This window comes from Triturus cristatus, chromosome 9 (assembly GCF_964204655.1).
Source record: "Triturus cristatus chromosome 9, aTriCri1.1, whole genome shotgun sequence".
Classification (NCBI taxonomy): Eukaryota; Metazoa; Chordata; class Amphibia; order Caudata; family Salamandridae; genus Triturus; species Triturus cristatus.
Window position 1 is genome coordinate 746,971,001 of NC_140592.1, and position 13,823 is coordinate 746,984,823.

The 13,823-nt window shown below is 43.7% G+C and overlaps 1 protein-coding gene across 2 annotated transcripts in view; it reads right to left on the bottom strand.

Annotated features, from left to right (window-relative positions):
- The window catches only part of MACROD1 (mono-ADP ribosylhydrolase 1), a 2,692,027-nt gene that overhangs the window by 2,061,305 nt on the left and 616,899 nt on the right, over nucleotides 1-13,823 (bottom strand). The gene's annotated exons all lie outside the window — the stretch shown is intronic.

Below are 13,823 nucleotides of genomic sequence, written 5' to 3' on the forward strand. Positions count from 1 at the left end.
GTAACCAGTGTGTGTGTTTCACCCCTGCATTTGACTGTGCAGATCCGGTGTAATCCCCAGCTTTATTCTCGCCCACACCCTTCTTCTCTCTATTGGCATTGTTTCATTCAGGAAAATCCTGCAACTGGTTGTGTTTCTCAACTTTAAACCTTGGTGGCTACTTTGTGCTTTGAGGTAAGAGTGCAAAAGACCTTCTGTCAGAAACGCACATCGTGATTAGTGAGTGCCTCCATCAGAAAGATGGCTGCAAAACAGACGAAGGGCACCCTGGGCGTACAGCATCACTGAGGAGATGCAAACACTGTTCTACCGAGCTAAATAGAGGAGATCCAGTGTTTTCAGTGTCCTTTATATGGTTTGTTCGAACAGTAGTGTCTACAAGGAATGCACAGACACTGTTCTGCAGTGAAACGGTGCTGAGCTGTAAGCCTCAGGATGAAGGTACTTTAAATGCAATGTATGTGCACGTGAAGCAGAGGCAGCACAGCCATGCAAGGTTTGGGGCATGTTCTAAAAACGAAATGTTCCTCTCGAAATATTTGACGATTTGGGCGAATATATTTCAGTGAGAGCTATGTATGGGCATTAAATTATATTAGCAAATTATATTATTTCCAGGAAAAACTAAATGACTCACCCAGTTTATTTCTAACAAACTGTAGTCAGTTAGTTGGGTAAACATTGTGCTTTGTTCTCTTCCCTCAAACAAAGGTGCGTAACTGATATAGACATTTTCAAAAACGTTAGCCCTTCTTGCATCACAGTCTGACACCTCTGAGCGGCTTCCTCTTTTGTGTATTTCTGCAAGCAGGTTTGTTTGGCATACCACTTGCCCCTTCTTCAATACTTCACGTAAAGGGGGAGTTTCCAGATTAAAATAAAGAAACAAACAAAGGTTTACAGAAACCAAATTGCATCGCCGAAGCCCTCTGGCCTCCTTCTTCTTGTAGGTGCCTTGAAATTTTCAATGTTGAGACGAGTGTGTTTGAGTCTTTTGTCCTTTTTTTATTCATATAAAATGTATGAGTTCAAACTCTTCCTTGTCCTTTCTGGAAATAAATAGAAAGATTTAACTTTTACCAGTTGTTTCTTGAGTTGATGTCTGGCCTAAAGCTTGCTGATGTCTATAAACGGAATATTATGAAAGTGAATGCTGCCAACAAAAAGCTGAAAGCTATCCAGAAATGAACCTTGCCTCCTGTGTCAAATCTTGCTTTTTCCTATAAGCAAATGCAATCAAAGGTATGCGGTGTTAAATGGTACAGATGTGAATGTTTGTAAAAACTTATGAAAACAGCAGCAGTATTATTTATTAACTTTGTATGAGACAGAACTATGAAAAGGTAAGCTCCTCATGCTGCAAACTAAATTATAAATGTTGTTTTTACACAGACACACACACTTCCCACTTTGAGGACTTTTATTTTTATGAGTCCTGTGGCACACTGATTACTTGCCTGATGGAAGGAATGCTTCAATTAATCTCAGCTACTGGTGATTACCCACAGCCATTTTTTCCACCCACTATGCGACTGTTGACTGACACCAGCCACATGCACAAACAGTTTTGCTCCTGCTCAAATAGGAAAAGTCCAGTCCGAAATTGCAGTGGCGGTCTGTGCAGGTAAGCGCGGTGAGGAGAGGGGGGCCAGGAAGTCAACAGACGACGGAACAGGGAAAATTAAATTAATAAATAAATCCTATTCTGTCGTCTGTGGACATCCCCCCACCCCGCCCCACCGCGCTTATCTGCACGGACCGGTGCTGCCGAACTGTCATTCCAGTTCATCTCCAGATGGGAACGCAAGCAACTGCAGATTGGTTTCATCAGAGACGCATAGCTTGAGTACTGTGGTGCAGTGAACAAGGGACCCACATCTGTGCATATTCATCGCACTAAGGGCCTGTTCTGCAACAAACTACTAGGCGAGGTCCCTTTCAGATAGGAACAGAAGAATACCAGGCCAGAAAAACGATGGAGTGGAAAGTGGTCCAAAGCAAATGTCAGTGGCTGAGATTAATTCAAGCATTCCTTACATAATTTTGTTGTTTGTGGCAGTAGACGCCCTACCAAAGCAGCACAACTGGCTTTGGATATTCATGTGTATTCCATCAGAGCCTAAAACCAGCTGGCAGGAGGAGAACATTGATTCGGCATTCCCTCACAGATGACCTATGAAATGCTGCAAACAGAGACTACATAAGCAATGCTGTATCATCAAGGCAAGAAAGAGGGAAACATCTATATTGTGCTGCACTTATCTTGTTACCCTTTAGGACACAATCCACACACAAGTAAACCTAATCACATATTGTACACTTACACACACTATACATATGCAACATGTCAACATTTTCAACAAACTCGCTCACGAAATATAAAGATCCCAGTTATGTGAGACTGAATGGATTTTGCACAGAGGACAGATAGACCTCGTTTGTCAGTAGAACGGGTAAAAGGCCTGTATCCTACACCCCATACATTTAATTACAGCAAACAATCACTCTCATCAAAACGTGGTTTATCTTAAATAGCCAACTCCTGTCATCATTAGGGATACACTTTGAATACACCCTCTAGAAGGTAGATCCTTCTGCTGTTCACGGAACATCGAAAAACAGAGTGCCAATTGATGGACATACTGACTGTCAAGCAGATAGATAAACAAGCATTGGCAAAATCAATAGGTCTCGGCAATGGCGGAGCTCCAAGCTATTTGCTTTGTCAATGGTATAGGTCGCATAGGATTGAATGAAAACACATTTTCTATGGAAGTCCACACAGAAATCCGATCTATAGACTATGTACTTTGCGTGCATTATGCAGTTTCACATTTCTCTCATACTGTAGTTCCTCTTAAGTGTTACCATTATCAATGAAACACATAGTGATAGAAAAATAATCTATTAATTATTGAAGATTTTGACCAGCATTAGGCAATGAATGACAACAATAGTATATTTTATCTTCAGCAATCTTGAATGTGAGCTCCAAGATCGGCGCAGTATTAGAACGCGTTTCAGCAGTTATCAAAGCTGGAGCAGCTCATGTAGTACACGCAGGAGGGGAGTCAGCCCGTTCAGCCATGTAGTCCTACTTCTGTGTCGACGCACAGGTGTTCTGAAGGAGGGATGGCTGCTGCTGACTTTGATGAGGACGAGTATGAAGAGTGGTTGGTGGAATCTATATGGTTGTGAGCAATGAGGGCACCTGGTGTAGATCATTTGTGCAAGGGATGATTGTGCACGACAATAGGGGAGGTGGAGTTCATCATCACCAGGAGATGGGTGTCTGCCTCTCCTAGAAAATGGAGGGTGGTGAAGTGGGTTTTTGTATTGAGGTAATAAGCGGGTGGGCTCATATCCTAGACCAAAAACATGCCCCAAAAAAACAGATATGCCACATTAAAGTTTTCAAACTGCTAGTTAAAAGAGGTGCACAGCGTAATGCTGCAGTGTCATTTCGCTCCGCCCTCACTACACTGCAGAATGGTGTACAAAGACATAGTTGTGCATCGTCATACCCATCTAGAGAGCTCCAACCTGCAGATCGGGTTGTCTATTGAACAGAAACATTTATATAGCGCTTACCACCCATGTGTGTGTTGCTGAAGCGCTTGTGTACATGGGTAGCATGTTGTGTTTGGAAGTGAGAACGAAATGAAAAAAATTAAAAAGTATTCCAAAAACAATGCCCTACAATGCCCGCTGCCTATGTTTAAATGTAGTTGGGCGGTGCGCTCGGGAACAGCTAAACACTGGAAGAGGCATGACGTATGCATGCCCTTGACAAATGGGGAGGACGAAAATTGGAGCGACAATGGTGCCAGCAAATGGGAAGCCTATGGGCAGGCTGTAAGCCCATGATGTAGATACAGCATGTCTCGGTTCGAGACAGCGCATGTGCGCCATCTAGAGCTGAGACCTAAAAAAGGCACAAGGCAAGGCTAAAGAAGTTGAACAGGGCAGAGCAATACAGCTTTCCAAGCAGTGACAGAACTTTCCCCCTAAGGGCCTGATATACAACCCTAAATTGCATTCACAAACAGGTGTGCAACCCGATTGCGCATGCAAAATGGCCCAGGGCCATGTACAATTCCTATATAGCGAGTCACAATTTATTTGTGACTCACTATTTAGGAATTGCGTGTCGCAATTAGGAAGGGGCATTCCCTTCCTAATTGTGTCGGCAAATCAATGTACAAATGTTTTGTGACCACAATTGCAGTCGCAAAGCACTCGCAAATTACCACCCTCTTCAAGAGGGTGGTAATGCAGTCGCAATTTGCAAGGGGTCCCCAGGGGACCCCTTCCAGTTTGTGACTGTCTCTAAAAATATTTTTTAAGGGCAGGTAGTGGTCTACTACCTGCCCTTAAAAAATGAAACAAAAACGTTTCATTTTCTTTTTTTAAATGCAGCCCGTTTTGAAAACAGGCTGCATTTTTAAAAAAACTGCTTTATTTAAAGGCAGTCCAAGACATGGTAGTCTGCTGAGGCCAGCAGGCCACCATACCTGGGAGGGCCTGTCATTCCCAATGGGTTCGCAAATTGCGAGAGGCTGATTAATATTAATGAGCCTCGCAATTTGCGGCCCCATTGAGAATCGCAAACAGTGTTAAACACACTGTTGCACATGGCAAATTGCGTTCGCAAATTGCGACTCGCAAATGAGTCGCAATTTGCAAGGCTCAATTTTGCTGGTCGTACATCTGGCCCTAAGCCACATAAATGCACAATTGCTCATGAAAAAAGTCAAAGAAGGGCACTTGTAAAAGAAGACAATGCTAGACAAACAAATTCTCCACATAATGCATAAGGGCACTGAGGCGGGCAAATACCCGTAAACTTACAGAAAGTCACACATACAAAGAAGGGCCAATGAAGGCATAAAAACAATGCCCACTCATCAACAAACACACACACACACCCCTCCAAAAATTGAACACAAAGAAACACACAAAACATTAAGGGCACAATGCGCTTGTATACACAATGAACAAGTAATTTACCATTGGAAATGCACTTTCTGGTGGACAATCTATCTAGCCACAGATTTCTTACCTTATTATATCCGTGGACTGCATCACAAATATTTTATAGCACTGCTCTACGTGCCTCTGGGGGAAGTCATGCAGCTCCGCATTCGCTCCATACGGCTCCAGAACAGAAGAAGCAAAGCAACATGTAAGCGCCACCCCTGTGTGATGTTAAGTTTTTTGTCTTTTTCCTCTGTGCACCCTCAGGCGTGGAGTTTTAATAATTCTTGGTAACAGTGTGAAAAGTACTAACGTGGGGCTTATTTAGATGTTAAGGAGGCCACTCCACAGAATGGATAGGTAGGAGAGCATTGACAGATTGGATCTACCTGTAGAACAACTTACTAATCATCCATAATGCTCTTTCTGGTAGAGACTATCTAGCCGTAGATTTCTCACCTTTTAAATATTCCCCAGGCCTCAGCCTGCCTCTGGAAATTTTTCAGCAGTACCTCTGATCACTAGTAGGCATGTGATTCCGCACTGACACTATTCCACTCCAGAAATTATGTGCAGAGGCTATATAGTTGCCACTCCCGCATGCTGACACCCGTTGCTTTCAAGACGTCCTCTAAGTAGCAAACTGGTTGTGACCAGTGCGCAGATTCCTAGACTTGGGATCTTATTACGGGATGGAGTCCAATCACAAAACGGGGAGGATGGGAGGGTTGGTGAGAAATCTGCAGGTAGAGTTCCTACCAGAAAGAGCCTTACCGAAGGTAAGTAACTTGTTCTTCTGATAGAGACATCTAGCCGCAGATTCCTTCCCTTTTGAATAGATACTAATGCAGGACCGATTAGGAGGTGGGTGGATGGACTCAAACCAGGAAGTCCGGCAGGACTGAGCAGGCAAAATTCCCCTCATGGTGTGGCCCGGACTGTCCAGAAAATAGTGCTGTGCAAAAGTATGAGGTGGAGCCCACACAGCCAACAGGCAAATGTCCAGGACTTTGTGTGCAAATGTAGTGGTAGCAACTTCGGCCCTGGTATAATGAGCACACGTTCCTTTGTGAGGCTGCTATTTGAGTCTACGGAACCAGTTTGTCTGCAAATAAGGTGGTGTAAAGAAGGTTGATACAGAGAGCTTGTAGCTCACTTACATACCTGACCAATGTTAAGGCAATGAAGAACACTGTCTTGAGGGTGAGAAGCAGCAATAGACAGCTGTGAAGCAGCTCAAATGGAGTGCACATCAGGACCAAGTTAAGGTCCTACTGAGGCATGACAAAGGAAGAGCGAGCAAACAAATGCTTTAAACCTTTCAAAAAGTGCATAACAATTGGAGAGTTAAACAATAAGGGCTGATCTGACGACAGCAAAAAAAAAGTGCAGAAAGGAAACCTTATGTCCAGAGCAAAGCCATGCCAGGCTAGGAGACAAAACAAACAATGAAACATCAGACAACTGCGCCTGGAGGGGGATTATCTTCCAAGCAGTGCACCAAGCAATACATTTGTCCCAACGGCAGGCGTATACAGTTTTCGTCAAAGGACATTTGGCCGCCAAAATGACCATTACCACCTCCGGAGGAAGTTCAAAGATGTTCAACTGTCGCCGCTCAATCTCCATCATGAATGTGGAGATTGCGACAACCTGGGTGCAGAACCCTGCCCTGTTGCTGCAACGGCATTTCCTCCTGGAGGGTCAGCATGATCAGAGGATAGATGCTCCAGGACAGAGATTTTGGATTCTATACTCTATGTGCCTAATCCAGGGCCACAAGGATAGAGTTTTTGAGTTCAGTTGTCAATGCTCAATTATAATCCAGAAGGTGGAGACAAAGATCTGGGTGCAGAACCCTGCTCTGGTGTTGCAACAGCAGATCCTCCCAGAGGGGCAGCCTGATTGGTTGACAGATGCTCAAGCGCAGGAGTTCTTGATACTATACTGTCCATGCCCAATGTACCATAGGGATGACTTGGGCCCGGGTGGTTCTGATCTCCTAAGAACTTGGGGCAGGGGTGCATTCGGGGGGAAAGGCATACCAGAGTCCCGAGTTCCACTCAAGTCAGAACGAACAAGAGAATCCTAGAAACTCCAATGCACAGAAGTGCTGACATTGTGTGTTCTTTGTAGTGTTAAAAAGATCCAGCTAAGGTTCTCCCCATTCGCGGAACAGACCTTGTGCCACGTCTGTGTGTAACTACCACTCGTGATCTCCTAAATAACAAAAAAGGGGGGAACCCAGTATACCCTTGTGGGTTTGGGTACTAAGATTATAACAGGTAAGAGTGCCAACAAGGGATATCGTTTAATGAGTTACTGAATGATTTATCCTTATTTGATGATGTTTATCATTTACATCCAAACTCAATTTAAAACAATTAAAAAGAACATGACATATTAGTGATTTAAAGGAGAAATCATGACAGCAGGTTATCTGTTTTATAAATCTCTATTAAGAATCAAGTACAAAATCAAACAAAACATCAAATGCAAAAAATTACAACAAATTAGGGGTTCTGTATGAATGATGTTTCAAGTACATTTACAATGTCTAATCTACAACAATAATGCGGTGATAATGTTGACATGTGCCTATGTACTTAATATGAGGCTTCTATCAACTTTGAGATGCAACAGTAATATGTTGCATGGCATGTTTGTAAAGATAAAGACTTCAACCTGAGATTGTGAAGCCTAAAAAGTTAGTAATGCATAAAGTATTAGAAAAAATACATCAGGGGTCACCAGGATATTTAATCTGTGTACATATCATTCCGGAGAATTTACTTCTATAAGTAGTGGTTCAGGTCAACAATCAATAACGTTTTCAGTAGTTGCCTGGAACAATTGGTCCTCAGACAGCAAGCACAAAATTAATTCGCTGAAAGTCTAGAGAAAAGAATTTAAAAAGAATCCTGAGACGCCATCTTAGATCCTACTTAGAATATAGTTACTGCAGCGTAGTCTCTGTCTGGCCTAAAGAGAAAAGACTCCCTCGTTTATACTAGCAGCTCGCATCTCAGTGAGCTTAGGTATGAATGAAAACAGCTAGTTTTCTTAGAGACTTCAATCATGAAAATACTAATCATCAAATCTAAGGAAAAAGAACCGGTACAGCAACTCAAGGTAAACTGAATTACTATTGCATTGTGTGGAAGAAATATTTATGTAATCTCAATCAGGAATAGAATGACTCCATCCTTTCTATTATCAGCTCGCATCTCAGCAAACCTAGGTATGAGCGAAATGACTTGTTTCTACTTTCAATCCAACAGTTAAAAGATGATCAGATCTAAAAAGATGGAGTCGGTACGGCAACCTTAGGTAAGCGTAAAAAATATGACCAAGATCAATGACACCATCAAACCAATTATCTATTAGCAGCTCTGTGCAGGTAAACCTCAACAAATTGACTGCCATCAAGGAAGATGAAAACGATATGACTAACTTCGACGTGACCCTTCGGTAAGCCGAAGAGAAGTCTCCTGCCTCGATTTGTTTCCCGTGTCTGAGAGCTTTTCCCTCGTTAGGCGCTTCCACGTTTGTCAATCCTGATGCTGTTGAAGCGTGCCTGAATGCAAGCAATTTAAACCTGAAAGGCAAGTAGACCGCAACTACATGGCGGCCATGATGGGAGTACAAAACGTCCCCGCAACCTAAAGGTCTCTATAGATCAGGCTCGTAACGGTCTCCAATATACGGGCTGCACTGTCTGTTGCCTCTACTTAATTGTATGCAGAAGTTCTAAGAGGGTCTGGTATACAGAGTTTCTATGTTTAACCATTTCGCCGCTACTATAAGTATGCAACAATGCAGGCAATTATAGCCACCCAGTACCTGAACCGCGGAAACGTGGTGGCAATGATAAAAGTAACAAGCATTTGCAATGCAATCGGTCTTGCCTTTGGGACCTTATATGTATTTAGCTATGCAGCACATTAGCCTGGGTGCTGAAACATCAACTGTTCTTTAACATGGAGGGAAAGTAAGCACCAAACTGCATGACACGCCAGATATGGGAACACATGGAGAGAAATATTGCCTATCAGCGCAAAATGGTATAATTCAAAGCTCTGTTTTTAATATAAAACCAGGGCCGTCGTTGGTTATATCACTGAAAATACAAGATCTGAAAAAAATATTATTGTCAACGGGTGCTTGTGGGAGACAATTTCTGTGGACTGGAATTTAGAGAATGCTACAGTGATTCAGGTAGTGTACTGACCTCTGCTGGTCGTTTTCTATCAATAAAGTTAAATAGAGGCAGTTGCAAGAAAAATAAAAAAAAGAAAGTCTGTCAGCGGAAAGCAATTCTGGAATTTTACTCACCTCTGCTGGTCTTTTTCTATCAAGACAGTTAAGTAGAGGCAGTTGAACAGAAAAAAAGTCCCTAAGCAGAAGCAGACAAGTCCTAGGGCTGATCTCCATAGCCCACAAAGCACATACACAGATAAGTATATAATAAGTATATATTACAGTATATACAAGAGGTCTCGAATGCTCTACCTAAAAAACGTCCAGAGACCTGCTGATAACTATCAATCAGGATTGTGGTGGTCTAAAAAATACAGGGTACCATGTCACTATTAGGGGATTAACTAAAGTAGGAGACTGGACACATCCTCTTAACGTTTGATCCCCTGAGGAGACTCTCAACTAAACAAATTGAGGATCACGGTCCATAAACATCGAATACCTTGTATGTAAATTAACATTCTACTTCCTTCTGAGACTAACAGTGGGGCCTGGTCTTTCCCAGACTTGATCCTCAATTTCTTTACTTGAGACTCGAACATTCAGAGAATGTGTCCAGTGTCGTCCTTTAGCTAATTGTGTACTTACTGAGACGAGGAAGACGGACGAGGAGGTGATGCCCCGGTTTATTACCAGTAATCTTCATTACTCCAAGCCCTGGTCTTCCTTGCCACAGTATAGTTTTCCATCCCTCCCTGTCGTGTTGGAAATGGCTTCATTTTCTGTTGTTTGCTTTTGGATACAGGAGCTTTGATTGGACTTCCTTTTTATGGCATGTAAGGGGAAGCGGAAGTCGGCCATATTGGAGGGATGAGAGACTAGTGCGCTATCTTTTAACCTGGGAGTTTCTGTAGGGAAACAAAAGCTCATTGTATAATTACTGCGGCGAGAAAGACCAGGAATAAAAGTAATGAAGATTACCGGTAAATAACCTGGGCATTAATGAACGTAAGTAAATTGTCCTTCTGACCACAGATTCCTCACCATAAAACAGATTCCTAAAAAGTACCTCCCCAAGGTGGGGGGTATGTGAAGAGGGTTCAGACCAAACAGTCTTACAGACCCGAGCAGGTAAAGTGTTCTTCCTGCCGGTTCTGGCTGTCAGGGCATGTGTGATTCATGAACTTGTGTGCTCCGAGGTCCTAGTCACAGACTGGATATCAAGGACAAGCACGACTCGTATCAACAAAGTGGTAGCTGCCTTTGCCCTGGTGAAATAGGCCCTCAGGCCATCTAGGGGCTGCTTCTTGGCCCAATGCATAGCAGATCTTAATGCTGAGGACTATCCATCTCAACACAGTCCTCTTCTGCACAGCCTTCCCTTTCTTTGCTCAGGAGAACCCCCCAAAAAGTTGATTGTGCGCTCAATGGTCCCTAGTACAATCTAGATAAAAGCTTAAATTAAGGGTCCCACCTATGGAGCCTTTCCTCCTCTTTCAACGATTGAGGGAGAGCAAAGAATGCTTGGAGAGTGATGGAATGCCCTAGGTGGAAGAGGTTCACGACTATCAGTAAGAAGGCCGCTCAAGTCTTCAGTACCCATTTGTCCAGAAAAATTTGGGAGTAGGGCGGTTGAAGAGGCAGTGCCTGCAGTTCACTCACATCGCGAACTGGCATAATCGCAATGAGAAAGACAGTCTTCAAGGCCAGGACATATCGCGAGCAGCTATGCATAGGCTCGAAAGGCATACATATGAGGAATGTCAAGATCAGGTTAAGGCCTCACAATGGCACCAAAAAAGGCTTGGGAGAGAACATGTGCTAAACCGTTACTAAATCTCATTACAACAGGTGATTTGACTGACGGTTGGTCTGCAAAACCCAGGAAGACCGGAAGGGGAGAAAAATAATCTTTCACAGTGCTCACTGCAAAGCTTTGCTGGGCACACACAAAACAAAAGGACGTCCAACAGCTTCGCCCTGTAAGGAGTCAGTGGCACGAGCACCAGACCAGGCTACAAATTTGACCCAGAATCCAGCGTAAATGAATTTAGTTGAGGGGCATCTATCTGCGAGGATGACATCTATCACCTCAGGTGGCAGACCAAAATCAATTCATTGCCGTTGCATAATCTCCATGCATCACAGTTTAAGTTGCGTGGATTCAGGTGAGGGTCCATGCACTTCTGCTGAGACAGGAGATTTCCTGAAGTAGTAGTCTGATCTGTGGAAAGACACTCAGATGCTCGATAGGTCAGGGTACCACACTCTCCATGCCCAATCTGTAGCCACAGGATGAATTGGCCCGGTTGTTCTTGATCTTTTTTAGAACCTGAGGAAGGAGAGACAGTGGTGGGAAGGCGAACAAGAGTCCATTGATCCATCCAGCCAGAATGTGTCTCCTCACGAGTGTTCTTGCAGAAAAAAAATATGGAAATTTCAGATTCTAACAGTGGCGAAAAGATCTAACCAGGGTTGCTCCCACTGGTAGAGGACACACTGCGCCACCTCAGGTGTAGACGCTGATTGTGATCTGCCAGACAGCATTTGCTCAGTTTGTCTGCACAGTCATTCAGTGGCTCTGCAAAGTGGTTGACAACTGAAAAAATGCCCAGGCGTTCTAGCCACCTACGTAGATGCAAAGCCTCTTGGAAAAGGACCCCGGAACCCACTTCACCCAGATTATTGCAGAACATGATGGTGGTGGTGTCGGTGAGAACCTGCAGCACCCTCCCCTTGATAAATGGCAAGAAGTATTTGAGGGCCAGAGGAATGGCTTGTTGGCCCAATAGTTTGATGTGGAGCCGGCTGCTCATTAGAGACCAGAGTCCTCTAATCTCCACCTCCTACAGGTGCCCCCTGCCCCAACCCAGTAGTGATGCATTCGTCAGCACTGGAAGCTTTGGGTGGGGAAGGCAGACTGGCCTTCCGCAGTACAAATTCTGATTGCTCAGCCACCAATGCCGATCTTGAGCCATTGCCTTTGAGACCAGGATGGTGTCTGAAAGTGGCCTTGAAGCTGGGTTCACTGGGAATTCAGGTTCTGCTGCAGGGTTTGTATATGCCACGTGGCGTAGTCGACAAAGAGGATACAGGACAATAAGAGGCAAGAACAATGATCGGGCTGAAACATCAGAATCGTAGCCCCAATGCCCTGCACTCATTGCTGTAGATGAAAAGCCTTGAACATCACGATGTCCAGGACTGACCCAATCAATGGAAGTCTTTTTGATGGAATCACTTGGGACTTTGGCTCTTTATATTGTAATAGTGATCCCAAATGATGTCAAGAGTTATTCCGTTGTCCATAGGTGGTCCACAACTGACTGAAACAAATCTGACCTATGTAGCCAGTCATCGAGGTACTGGAAAACAGGGAATTCTGACCCTTGAAGATAGACATAACAAGCTACAATGGCTCTGTCGGGGAGCAACAATTACTTTGCTTCACAAGAATAAATCCTGAAGCACGAGTAAAAAGGAAAAAGGATCACTGAGGCTGATGCTTGGCAAGAGTCCTGTGGTTTGTGTAATTTCAGGATTATTCAAATCAGGTAAGAGGCCAATGCCCTGGGCTATGATGACCAAAACTGGGGAAAATTCCAACACTGACAGTACATCCAGGCAAAACGTCCGTGGACAGGAGCAGCATTTCTACAGTCTTAGAAGACTGCAGAACGGCTGCTCCCGGACTCTTGCCAAGCATCAGCTTCAGTGATGCTTTTTCCTTTTTACTCGTGCGATTGAGCCTACTAGAGTCTTCCTTGACACCTGCAGATCCTTCTGGCAGCCCCCATTCTTCATGGGACCTCTTTCCAAGCTTAGGGCTGTCCACTGTCCTGAAGAAGACCAGCTTCGACATATTATTTATGAGTTATTAGGGTCGAAACGTCGATGTTTAAGGTTGGTTCAGCCAGTGCATACCTCTGGTTTCTAATGCAGAACAACCATGCCATTACCAGAGACTTTGTAAATCTTGGTTCTGACCATTTCTGAAACTGTATATACTTGTACATAGCTTCACCATTGTATATATACACACCATGTCACCAACACTGAGTACTTATGTCACTTTAAAACACCTGTCACTTTTTAATATTCTAATTTCGCTTAAACAGCCCTACAATATGTCTATTTGTGATATTTGATAAACGATTCAATAACAGAAATCCTTGTTGTAAAAGTACTTTTGTGTTTTTTATTTATATTAGGGTGTTCCCATGCTTACCTTTTCACACACACTGATTTGATCTATCTGCAGTATTACTTGACTCATTGAGCATACTGTTATAAAATTATTCTTCAGGATTTATTCTTGTGAAGCAAAGTAATTGTTGCTCCCCGACAGAGCCATTGTAGCTTGTTATATACTCACCCAGGCTCCGAGGGACACTGGGTTACCGCATTGCGATATACCTTGAAGATAGACAGCAGCCACTGCCATCACTTTGGTGAATACCCAAGGGTGATGGAGAGGCCGAAGGGTAGCATGGCAAATTTAAAATGCTCCTGGCCCACCTTGAACCGCAGGTAACGACAATGGGACTGAAGGACGGGTGTACAAAAATACACATCCTGCAAGTCCAAAGTCACCATCCAGTCTCCTGGGTCCAGAGCAAATAGGATCAGAGACAATGTGAGCAGTT